Source organism: Triticum urartu, chromosome 3A (genome assembly GCF_056163025.1).
Source record: "Triticum urartu cultivar PI428250 chromosome 3A, HENAU_Tu73, whole genome shotgun sequence".
Lineage (NCBI taxonomy): Eukaryota > Viridiplantae > Streptophyta > Magnoliopsida > Poales > Poaceae > Triticum > Triticum urartu.
In genome coordinates, this window is record NC_141875.1 from 532,748,068 (window position 1) to 532,761,796 (window position 13,729).

The window sequence follows — 13,729 nt, forward strand, 5'->3', positions numbered from 1 at the left end:
AGAGTAATAATATATGACATGCAACTTACACAAAGCATACAGGGTCTAATGTGTTTTTCGATGCTAACTTTGACCAAATGTTAGAGTAATAATATATGACATGCAACTTACACAAAGCATACGGTCAAATTCGTATGTGAAAGGAGTTTACAATGATATAATTTTCACATTATACATCTCATGTACTATTAATCTTGTCAATAGTCAAATTGGAAACCATCTCGAGTACAAATCTAGGAGTACGTACGAATCTAACAATATTGATTGGGAGTTGTTGAATGTTGATACCTTTTTTATTAAAGTAGATATACTTTGACTACACATAAAACTTATATGTAAACTAGAAAGGATAGGAGGGAGTATATTGTATGTTCAAAAACTAAACGAACATGGAATACCCTTTATATATGATTTGCGGATGCTATGATCACCGGTTCAAAATTTTGAATCCGCCTTAGGTATCACGTGCCCCCACTCGTTCCCTCTCGATTTAATCTCGGGGTCCGGAGATCTATTGAAAGAGGACTAGGGTGGGTACATGCGAATGATACTTGGCGGAATGTTCAAATGAGGCATGCGGGAGGATGGACTCGACTGCTGGGTGACATGATCGATGGAGAAGAGGGTTGGAGAGGAATGAGAAATAAGCAAACGCCACATGATTATACTTGAACGGCTCAAATAAACAATAAGTTGTCTCGCTTGGCCTACATAGTGAAAGGCCTAATGCACAACGCGGAGCACCGACGCTCGAATATGGCCGGGAAAACAGGGAAACAGACATGTGGGGCACACCCGTCGGGACGACGTAGCGCAGACTAGTCCAATGGAGGAGCTGGCCCATGACCTCCTCGCCACTGATAACCGTTCATGTGGGTCATTGGGGCCAACAACGGGGCGCAGCTCCAGCACCGCCTCTGGACACGGCGACCGCGGTGAGCGACACGCTCATATCGTCGCTAGACATGGTCGGTTTCAGTTTGCCAAGGGTGGCGTTAGTGCTGTGGCACGACCAACGGTATGTTTGGTTTGTGCCCAAGGTTGCCCCATCAAAGCATTGGGTGGCCAAAATTTTTGTTGAGGTATTGGTTGCCCATGATTTGGCCGACATTGGCAAGAAAAATGAACTTGAGTTGGCTAGAGTTCATTGGCATGCCAAAGAAATGGCAACCATCCAAACAAAGACCAATCTTTGGGTCATGACCAAAATTTTGGTTGAGGTATTGGTTGCCCATGATTTGACCGACATTGGCAAGAAAAATGAACCAGAGTTGGCTAGAGTTCATTGGCATGCCCAAAAATGGCAACCATCCAAACAAAGACCAATCTTTTGGTCATGACCAAAATTTTGGCAAGGTGCACTTTGGCCACAATCCAAACACACCCCAACACCCGGCTCGTCGAGGATGCACGGGGAGTCGTGACGCGTCCGCGGAGTGGTGTAGCGCGGCCAACTGCATCCTCTGGACCTGAGACCATGCCGGGTCGTCTTGCTTTTTCAATGACATGCGGGGATCGCATGTGAGCAAAGGGCATCTCCAATGTTGCCACGACCGTAGCTGACTACCATGGCACACCAAAACCCTCGTCCCTCACGCCGTCGCGCGGTGCGTTCACAGCCGGCGCCAGCTGCCTGCATTCATGTTGTCCGTTCGTATGTCGTCATTAAGAGGCTCGGTGCCCGCGGAACCAACTCCGGCGACTTAATGACACACCCGGACGCTTGGCCTCACCGGAATGCGCTACTTAAAGTGGCAACGCCCAGCTAACCTCCACACCATAGCGCATCGTCCTCCTACCTGGAACCACATCCGCCATGACCGCAAGCGCGAACGCTCTGCGGGAGAGCTTGTCTTCGGGGATGGAGCTCGAGGTCGCCGCCCTCGCTCAAGTCGCCGCACAAGCGGTGGCCACGCTGGCGGCCGACAACGGGAGCACCGTCAGCCACGCGTCCTACTTGCCGTCATCCAACGTCCGGCACCACCGAGGTCAGGGACTCCTCCGAGGATGGGTAGGGCATAGGAGGCGGCAGGGCATGGTGTGCCAACTGGTCGGTCCGTCTCCCGTGTTCTACTTTTCCTCGCCGGAGACCGCACCTTCACTTCACGGGTCTTGAACCCCGCCCCCGTACATGGAGATCACAGATGGAGGACGTCGGTCGCCGCCGTAGAATAGGTTTAGGGTCGGGTTTCTTTTATTTTTTTTTCCTATAAAAGTTCGAAATGTAATGAAAATCTGCCGTGTTTGCATTAATCTCGGCCGGTGTATATGAACTTTCACAATAATATACATATTGTAGGAGTACTAGCAAGATGCCCGTGCGTTGCACGGAAGATCAAGATCTTGTGGGAGAAAAGGATGAACGAGGGAAAGCCTTATCTGCAAATGTGGAGTGGAGTGCCGGTAAATTATCATAGTTTCCTTCCTATCCGTTAGATATAGATCGGACGGCCTATATTGCAGGATCGGACACATCTTTCTACATCTACGGGAACCTACGAAAGGGTTAACGTAAATTGCCTCTCTCTCTCCTCCCCTGATTTTCATGGTGGTGGCCCTCCTCCCCCCCAATCTACAATCAACAGCTCACACATTTCACATTACGTTAATTACGTAACTGGGATTACGTAGGTGTAGCATTACTCGTCCTAAAAAACCCAACTAAGCCAACCTCCCATCATATCGCGCGGGAAAAGACCCGGCCGCGCCGTTTTAGTTGGGATTACCGGATTACTAGTAGTAGTATCGATGGATCGCGCGAAGCAACATATTTTTTTTGAGGGGGCGAAGCACCTAATTTAAAAGGAAAAAATGCGGTACACTCACAGCACTCCTGTCGCGGTCGCATTGCACCCCACACACGTTCGGTCCTGCACACGGCTCACGCAAACGGAACGCGCTTCGGCTTGCCTCTTCACTGACACGTGGGACTGCACTTGGAGAAACCGACCATGCACCAAACTCCCCCCGCCCACCGCGCGAAAATCCTCCCCCCCCCCCACACCCAAAAATTCCCCCCAAATCCGATTCAACCGCCCTTCGGCCAACTAGCCAATAATATTCCCCAAACCCCCTCCCCCCTGTCCCCCTCCACTCCATTCACTCCGCCAAAGTCGCCCTCCCCGCCGTGTTGATACGTCGGCGCCGCGGTTCAGCGATCCTCTCACTCCCACAGTACGCTCTCGTAGACTGCCGTCCTCTAGCCGCGCCGCCACCTCTGGCTACGTTCTTGTGGAGGCGCACGGCGGTCAGCGTCACCACCGCTGGCGACGTTTGTGTGGAGACGCACGGCGGTCAGCTTCTCCCACGGTACGCGCATTCTAGACTGAAGCCCCGTTCATGTCGGTGTAGCGTTGAATGTTAGCTGATAGACGCTATTAATCTCACTGTTTGCCGAAGTAGTTTACTGCCAATATGCTCTGCTGAAGAAGCTTCCTTGCCCTATTCTGCACTCAATCTACTTAGCTGAGATGGGATGCCAAGGCCGATTAGTTGCTAAAATATCCTGCCATATATTTATTGTGACGTAGATTGCCATGGTCTAGTAGCCAATCTGTTAGCTGAAATAGCTCTACACCATTTTATACTCGGTCTTTGTTGCTGCGATGGCCTTCGATAGTTCGATGGTTGTGTGCTCGGCCTCATTGACTGCTGAAACAGCCTGCCATAATTTGGCACTCAAATCTGTTTGCTGAATTAGCTTTACATATATTTCATTACATAGATCTGCTCGTCCAAATATCTTGCCATAGCTTTAGACATCGACCTAGGTATTTTTTTTTCTGGACTTCATAAAAAAGCATATATGTTTTTCCTATAATATCTAGTAGAAGAACTAATTTGTATGTCTAACAGATGGACAGGACTTGGATAACTTCTGCTCGAAGATTCTCCGCTGCATATGTCGAGGGGGTTCAAAACTTCATGAACTTTATCAGAGCTAAGTACGGTGGTCCAAAATCAGATGTGCTCTGCCCGTGTAGCAGTTGTATGAATTCAGTTACAAGACCCCAGTTGTGACGCCCTCAGACCGATGCGCCAGGTGTCTTCCAGTTATTCACTGTCGTTGCCATGTCATTTTCCTGCGTGTTGCATTTCACCATGTCATCATGTGCATTGCATCATCATGTTTTCAAACCTGCATCCACCCAGGTTTTTCCCCCAGTTCCGCCCGTTGTCCGTTCTGAGCCCAGACACTCTTGCACGCGCCCGTGGCACGTCCGAAATATTATTTTATAAGTGGCCGGAAAATGTTCTCAAAATGGTATGAAAGTTGGCGTGTGGTGTTGTTTTGTTGTCAGTAGACCGCCCGCCAAGTTTCATCGTGTTCGGAGTCAGTTTGACGCCCCAACGGATAACTATAGCGACATTATAGTCGGTCTATCGTCGGACGTTTTCGGTCTCCGGAAACAGTCGCCAGGCCTCTCTCTTCTCTTCTCTCAGCCTGAGGCCTTCTGCACAGTCCACTACCTACCGCCAGGCCTAGCTAAAGCTCTCTCGTCAGCCCACGGACTTCCTCGCGCGCGCGTCTGAAAGCTGTCCAGGACCCAACCCGGGCAGTCGTCACCGTTGGATCCGGATCATCCCCAAACATCTACAAAACATCTCCGTTTTGTTAATTGGACTCCCTAGCTATTTTATCCGCGATCGTCCGATTGCAATCGTAGGATCGAGATAGCCCCTAACCTAATCCGTGATGTATATATATAGTCCACCCCTAGTCTAATTTCAGATCCGCCGCCGCACTCATTCCCCACCTCGGGATCCTCTCATTCCCCCTGAACCAACCACCCGCCATCTCCCCTGTCTGATCCACCCATCCAACCTCCTCCTTTTCCCTGATCCAATGCGCCCGAGCTCCACCTTGCGTGCCCTCCTCCTCGTCCTTCCTACTGCAGCAAACGAACAGGAGGCCTCGCGCCTGCTTCCTCCTCGTTGCCTCACTCGAACCCAACAGGAGAGGAGCTCCTGCGCCGTCGAGCACCACCTGGCGCCTGCACCCTGCTACTCCCCGTGCCCTTGTTCCCGAGCCCCATCGAGAGGAGAGGAGCCCCCGCAAGCCACTGCTCCGCCGCTGCCCTCGTGCCCGTGCCCGAGCTCCTCCCGATCCAGATGAGCGTCGCCCCCTTCTTCTCCTTCCTGTGCTCCTCCCGTTTCTCCCTCTCTCATCTCTCTCTGTTCTCCTTTCTCTGTCGACAGGAGTACCCCGCGCCATGGCGTCGCCGAGCTTTGCCCACACCAGTGCCTCAAGCCTCCACCGCTGCAGATCCGCCTCCCCAGCCATCCCGCGCACTGGACCTCGCCGGAGACGAGCTAGGCTGCCGCCGTCGTCCTACTCCAAGGCAAAGCGCAGCCCGCTCGATCCTCTGCTTCGTCGACCTGCTTCACTTCCCCTTGAGCCAGATCCGCGCCAAGGCCAAGCTCGCCTTGATCCGGTCTCCACGCGCAGCCCAGCGCCGCGCCAAGCCCGCAGCCCCGCTGACCTCTGCTTCCACTTCTTTGAGCAGGAGCGCTCGTCCAAGTCACGTGCTGCCTCTGTTCGAGAGGAGGACGACGGGGTCGACTCCCCTGTTGACTGCATCGCATCCACAAGAGTTCGTCGGGTGGGATCAAAGGCCTAGCTGCGCGCCCTGCGGTTCTCCCTCCTCCACCGAATGGGCCGAGGCCCATGGTGAGCCTCCAGTGCCCCTGCAACTGTTGGGCCAGGCTACAGATTCGGCCCAGAGTATATTTTTTTCAGATCTGCGATTTTGTCTTCTATTCCAGAGACGACTGTTTTATAGAAACCCCCCTGTTGTTCATGCATATTTTATCTCTCAAACGATGCATCGTATTAAAACAATTTATATATGAAATATGCTTAGATTTTCATCTAGTTTAAAATATGCAACTTTCATCCATGTTAAAAATGTTTAAGATGATGTTTGCATATATTTTGCTCCTATGTCATGTTGAAATGATTTAATTCATAACTTAATAACCGTAGCTCGGTTTTAAATAAACTTTATATGTAAATGCGGTAGAAAAATGCCTAGTTTAACATGGTGGCTTCACCTTGCATGCTTAACAACTCTAAAATTGTGTTTAGGGCAGATCAGTACCAAACCAAAAATATGCACATGAGGAGTTTCCGGACTTGTTGTTTTGTTGTTCCGGCCTCATTTAAACTTGCCTAGGTAGATAGTTTCATTATGCTTCACCTCTTGCCATGCTAACAACATTTAATATTGCTGGGTACATAAACAAGAGAGAACTAAATAAGTCATGTGGTGTTTTCTTTAGTATGCAACTCCCTTGCATAATGAGCTCCATTTAATTTGTAGGGTTGTTTGTGCACTTTGCCATGCCATGCCTCATTAAACCGGACATGCATCATACTTGTTTGCACATTGTGCCATGTTTATGTGATGGTTGTTTACTATGTTGTTTCTCCTTTCCGGTGTTGCTTCTTCGGGTTGGTTCCGATAATGTCGTGTGTGTGAGGATCCGTTCGACTACGTCCGTTTGTCTTCTTCATGGACTCGTTTCTTCTTCCTTGCGGGATTTCAGGCAAGATGACCATACCCTCGAAATCACTTCTATCTTTGCTTGCTAGCTGCTCGCTCTTTTGCTATGCCTATGCTGCGATACCTACCACTTGCTTATCGGGACTCCCATATTGTTGAGCCAAGCCTCTAACCCACCTTGTCCTAGCAAACCGTTGTTTGGCTATGTTACCACTTTGCTCAGCCCCTCTTATAGCGTTGTTAGTTGCAGGTGAAGATTGAAGTTTGTTCCTTGTTGGAACATGGAGATGTTGTTCCTTGTTGGAACATGTTTACTTGTTGGGATATCACAATATCTCTTATCTAATTAACACATCTATATACTTGGTAAAGGGTGGAAGGCTCGGCCTTATGCCTGGTGTTTTGCTCCACTCTTGCCGCCCTAGTTTCTGTCATATCGGTGTTATGTTCCCGGATTTTGCGTTCCTTACGCGGTTGGGTTATAATGGGAACCACTTGATAGTTCGCTTTGAATAAAACTCCTCCAGCAAGGCCCAACCTTGGTTTTACCATTCGCCACCTAGCCTTTTTCCCTTGGGTTAGGCCAGCCCAAGGGTCATCTTTATTTTAACCCCCTCGGGCCAATGCTTGTCTAAGTGTTGGTCCGAAACAGAGCCACTTGCGGCGCCACCTCGGGGAAACTTGAGGGCTGGTTTTAGCTGTACGTAGTGTTCATCCGGTGTTGCCCTGAGAACGAGATATGTGCAGCTCCCATCAGGATGTCGGCGCATCGGGCGGTTTTGCTGGACTTGTTTTACCATTGTCGAGGATGTCATGTAACCGGGATTCCGAGTCTGATCGGGTCTTCCCGCTAGAAGGAATATCCTTCATTGACCATGAGAGCTTGTGATGGGCTAAGATGGGACACCCCTGCAGGGATTTGAACTTTCGAAAGTCGTTCCCGCGGTTATGGGCAGATGGGAATTTGTTAATGTCCGGTTGTAGAAAACCTGAAGTTGATCTTAATTAAAATGCACCAGCCGCGTGTGTAACCGTGATGGTCTCTTTCCGGCGGTGTCCGGGAAGTGAACACGGTGTTGGAGTAATGCTTGACGTAGGTTGTTCTAGGATCACTTCTTGATCATAGTTGTTTGACCGTGCTTTTGCCTTCTCTTCTCGTTCTCATTTGCGTATGTTAGCCACCATATATGCTAGTCGCTTGCTGCAGCTCCACCTCATACCTTTACCTTACCCATAAGCTTAAATAGTCTTGATCGCGAGGGTGTGAGATTACTGAGTCCCCATGACTCACAAATTACTTCCAAAACCAGTTTGCAGGTGCCGATGTTACCGTGCAGGTGACTCAACCAAGCTCAAGGAGGAGCTCGATGAAGATCTTGTCCTTTATGTTGTTCCGTTTCCAGTTGATCAGTAGTGGAGCCCAGTTGGGGTCGATCGAGGATCTGTGTAGCTTTTGGGGTAGTCTTCTTTTATTTTGGTTCTGTAGTCGTACCTTGAGTGTATCTCGATGAATGTAATGTTTTATTCATGTATTGTGTGAAGTGGCGATTGTAAGCCAACTATGTATCTCTTTCCCTTATGTATTACATGGGTTGTGTGAAGATTACCTCACTTGGGACACTGCTTTCAATGCGGTTATGCCTCTAAGTCGTGCTTTGACACGTGGGAGATATAGCCGCATCGAGGGCGTTACAAGTTGGTAACCAGAGCCTTCCCCGACCTTAGAAGCCCCCCTGCTTGATCGAATCGCTAGCGTTGTTGAGTCTGGAAAAATGTTTTGAGTCATTTAGGAATTATATATCAGAGAGTTAGGAATTCTTTTTACTCCTCAGTCCCTTCATCGCTCCGGTGAGGCTTCCTGACGTAGAGTTTTGACTCTTCTCTTCTCAAATTTCACAAAAAAAAATTAGGATCACGCAGGTATCTTGGAATCGTTCTGATGGTTTTGTGACGAGAACATTGTTCTTGGTGCCTCCTGACATTTAGGGGTTGTGGCAGTGTCCCGGGGAGTTGAGCTCCGAGGTGTTGTCGTCACAATTTTATCGTTGCAGTTCTGGAATACCTGAGATTAGTTTCGCTGACATCGAAAATCTCTTTTATGCAGTTGGTGAGATAACCTCGACGCCACCCAGTACTGGGGCGGGAGTTCAGGAGTATTGCCATAACTCGTATAACGGATGCTTTTCGAAGGTTGAGGTAGACGATTTCCGGAGGTTTCTTGGTTATGTGTTGAAGGATGGATACAGCTGGATGTAGGATTTGTTAGTTTGGGTGAGATGTTATGCTTCCCCTGTATCCCCAACACCTGATTGCATAACTGGGAAAATTTCGGGAGTTTATAAGTGGGAATTCAAGTAGCTCTTAGGATATCTTTCTGACAGATGTATGATATGAAATTGGGGTTCGGCGTCTAGTGGTCCGCCTATTCACAGTTGGTTTTACAGTGGTCTCGTTGTGTCTTAAAGAGTCCTTGGCTATGCCGACTCGGGGACGCTTCGTATGTCATGTGCACTGCCTTGTACATGATGGTGCTATACGATCGAGCCCGTGTAGGCCCCACCACGAAAACTTCAGACAAAATCTCTATCATATGTTTGTTCCGACTTATTCTGCAAGCCAATCCTTTGTTTTGTTTTGAGTTGTGGTATTCGAGTTGCTTCAAAGTCAAGTGTTGATTCCATACCTTCCCCAAATGGTGTTCTCATACTCCTATGTGAATATCAATACTTCATGATAATCGAGATTGTCATGTCAATCATTTTCATCCGGTGTGTCTCTCTTCAAGTGGATCTGATCACTTCAACATTCGCAAGATCGATTATCAGTTCTTCTCAACGGTGTTTGCTTCATCCGTTCCAAGTTTCCTTTGTTTTCCCACCCTCCCACCCTTTTTCTTCAAGGACTCGGATTTCTTTATCAAGTATCCATCTTATGGATGTGAAGTCTCTCCATTCTTTTCCGTCAATAGTCTTACCCGGTGGTTCTCTTGAAGATGCTCTACCGGTTCATCATTATTCATTCTCTTTTCTTCTCCGATGGATCCGATCCAAGCTTTGTCGATCATACTATTTCCTCGGTTCAAATGTTTTCTCGTGCCAGTGCACCTCTTAATCATCCATCTCTCGCTATTCAATCATTCTGGAGTGCTCAAGATATCTTGAAGATTCGCGTTTCCACTTTGCATTCGTTCAATCTCTTTCGAGATTGTTATCTCATTCAAGACATTTATTTCAACCGGCGCAATCTCTCTTTTAAATCATTTCAACGGTGTTTCTTTTGAGTGGGCCCTAACCCACACGTCTTTTCCCAGGATCTTACCTGACTCTTCTTATTCTCCCGGAGTTATTCTCAAATTCATTTCAAGTATGACGTAAGAATGAATTTTCATCAGTCAGACGTACTTCTCCAAGATCTGTCAAATTCTTTTCATCGTTGGCTCAACCTTTCCATTCTTCATTCCAGAGTTTCTCAACAATTCATGGTGGTGTTTCTCATCATCATTCTCTGCATCTGAAGACCGAAGAAGAGTTTCTCTTTAGTCTTGCTCCATTCTCTTCAAGATTCGTGGTTCTAGTTCGAGGCCATCCTCTCATAATTGTTTTGATTGTCAGAATTCTTTTCACCTATCCGGAGCAATTAAAGATTCTTTTCAGCTTGATTATCCGGAGCCCATTATCTTAGAATTATTCATTCTCAGCTTTCAGCTCTCGGTCGCCAATCTTACCGGTGAATCGTTCAAATATCCTCTAATCAATTCATGATCTCTTCGTTCTCACGTATCAAATTCCCTCAAGTATCTTCATTCATTTTTCAATTCTTCCAGGTGCTTCTTTATCTTAGCTTCATTCATTTTCAATTCCTACCGGTGATTCATCGAAGACCTTATCAAGTTTGCGCTTTATCTATCTTAATCCTTCCTATGAGAATAAGTAATATGTCAAATCCGTTGATTGTCATCAATTTAATTGGTGAAGTATAAGCATAATGTAATTCTTATTCTTGATTCATCGAGTGATTAATTCCTTATTCCGGAGGCTCATCAAATTCTCGGTTTCATTTGTTTCATCTTTTCTTTTCCCCGGAGTTTCATGATCTCTCTTTTATCTCGTCGCATAAGTTTCATTCATTCATTGCAAGGATTCACCTTGTGTTTTCAACTTTTCTTTCCTTTCGTTTGATCATACTTTTCTTACCGGAGATCATCATGGAGGTTCTACATGATGGTTCATCAAGGATTTAATTCGTTTTTGAAGTGTTCATCAAGTTTCTTTTCAGAGGAGTTCAAGCATTCTTCATCTTGCAATCCGGAGTGCATTTCTTTCTACCGTATCATTGGAGGTGGTATTATGTCATTCTTGATAATTTGAGTTCATGTTTCATGATTCACATGTTGTTAAGAATGGGGTATTTTAAATCAATCAAACTCTTCGTTGGAGCTATCTTGGTTTATATTTCACCTAAAGCTTTCCCTAAGGATTGTTGCTATTTATGGTACGTATAAAGGACCCAAGTTCTTCTTTTATCCTCTCGGTGAAATAAGTTTCTCGTCTCCTTGTTCTTATCATTTCCAATTCTTTTCCCGTGAGTGGCAGGTTGTCACCTCATAATTTGAGATGTATTCCATAAGACCATATCAAGATTATTCTTTTCGTTGTTGGTTTTCCAACAACTCCGTTCTAGCTTTTGTTGTAAGCGTGCTCCCTCAAGATCTTGTTTCTCGTTGTTCATTCCATTCCATTCTTACTTCTGTTCCGGAGGCTTTGTGATGTTTCTCTCTTCAACCCATCTTTTCATTGTGTCAGGATCAAGTTCTTTTCTTGGTTTATCCTTTTAACCGGAGTGTGTGCCCGCTGCTCAAGTTCTTTCATTTTAACAAGCCTTGCATATCTTTCCAACCGGAGTGCTGTTCGGAGTTGTTCTTCCTTGTTTCTCTTTTCTAACGGAGTGTTTTCAACTTCGTTCATCTCCGTCGTATTTTTCTTTCTTGAAATGGCTTAACCTTTTCAAGGTTCTTTGGTCTCACTCGCTTGTCAAAGAAGCAACTTAGTTTTACCCCTTCTCTTTCTCTTCCGTTTTTCCCTCCGGTGCCATTGTAGATCTTGGGACGAGATCCTCTCGTAGTGGTGGAGTGTTGTGACGCCCCGAGACCGATGCGCCAGGTGTCTTCCAGTTATTCGCTGTCGTTGCCATGTCATTTGCCTGCGTGTTGCATTTCACCATGTCATCATGTGCATTGCATCATCATGTTTTCAAACCTACATCCGTCCGGGTTTTTTCCCCCAGTTCCGCCCGTTGTCCGTTCTGAGCCCAGACACTCTTGCACACGCCCGCGGCACGTCCAAAATATTATTTTATAAGTGGCCAGAAAATGTTCTCGGAATGGATGAAAGTTGGCGTGCGGTGTTTTTTTGTTGTCAGTAGACCGCCCGCCAAGTTTCATCGCGTTCGGAGTCAGTTTGACACCCCAACGGATAACTATAGCGACATTATAGTCGGTCTATCGTCGGACGTTTTCGGTCTCCGGAAATAGTAGCCGGGCCTCTCTCTTCTCTTCTCTCAGCCCGAGGCCTTCTGCACAGTCCACTACCTACCGCCAGGCCTAGCCAAAGCTCTCTCGTCAGCCCACGGACTTCCTTGCGCGCGCGTCTGAAAGCTGTCCAGGACCCGACCCGGGCAGTCGTCACCGTTGGATCCGGATCATCCCCAAACATCTACAAAGCATCTCCATTTTGTTAATTGGACTCCCTAGCTATTTTATCCGCGATCGTCCGATTGCGATCGTAGGGTCGAGATAGCCCCTAACCTAATCCGTGATGTATATATATAGTCCACCCCTAGTCTAATTTCAGACCCAATCCCTAATTTCTAGGGATCCTCCCAGACGCCGCCGCCGCACTCATTCCCCACCTCGGGATCCTCTCATTCCCCCTGCACCAACCACCAGCCATCTCCCCTGTCTGATCCACCCATCCAACCTCCTCCTTTTCCCTGATCCAACGCGCCCGAGCTCCACCTCACGTGCCCTCCTCCTCGTCCTTCCGGCCGCAGCAAACGAACAGGAGGCCTCGCGCCTGCTTCCTCCTCGTTGCCTTGCTCGAACCCAACAGGAGAGGAGCTCCTCCGCCGTCGAGCACCACCTGGCGCCTGCACCCCGCTACTCCCCGTGCCCTCGTTCCCGAGCTCCGTCGAGAGGAGAGGAGCCCCCGCAAGCCACTGCTCTGCCGCTGCCCTCGTGCCCGTGCCCGAGCTCCTCCCGATCCAGATGAGCGTCGCCCCCTTCTTCTCCTTCCTATGCTCCTCCCGTTTCTCCCTCTCTCATCTCTCTCTGTTCTCCTTTCTCTGTCGACAGGAGTACCCCGCGCCATGGCGTCGCCGAGCTTTGCCCGCACTAGCGCCTCAAGCCTCCACCGCTGCAGATCAGCCTCCCCAGCCATCCCGCGCACTGGACCTCGCCGGAGACGCGCTAGGCCGCCGTCGTCGTCCTGCTCCAAGGCGAAGCGCGGCACGCTCGATCCTCTGCTTCGTCGACCTGCTTCACTTCCCCTTGAGCCAGATCCGCACTAAGGCCCAGCTCGCCTTGATCCGGTCTCCACGCGCAGCCCAGCGCCGCGCCAAGCCCGCAGCCCCGCTGACCTCTGCTTCCACTTCTTCGAGCAGGAGCGCTCGTCCAAGTCACGTGCTGCCTCTGTTCGAGAGGAGGACGACGGGGTCGACTCCCCCGTTGATTGCGCCGCATCCACAAGAGTTCGTCGGGTGGGATCAAAGGCCTAGCTGCGCGCCCTGCGGTTCTCCCTCCTCCACCGAATGGGCCGAGGCCCATGGTGAGCCTCCAGTGCCCCTGCAACTGTTGGGCCAGGCTACAGATTTGGCCCAGAGTATATTTTTTTCAGATCTGCGATTTTGTCTTCTATTCCAGAGACGACTGTTTTATAGAAACCCCCCTGTTGTTCATGCATATTTTATCTCTCAAATGATGCATCGTATTAAAACAATTTATATATGAAATATGCTTAAATTTTCATCTAGTTTAAAATATGCAACTTTCATCCATGTTAAAAATGTTTAAGATGATGTTTGCATATATTTTGCTCCTATGTCATGTTGAAATGATTTAATTCATAACTTAAAAACCGTAGCTCGGTTTTAAATAAACTTTATATGTAAATGCGGTAGAAAAATGCCTAGTTTAACATGGTGGCTTCACCTTGCATGCTTAACAACTC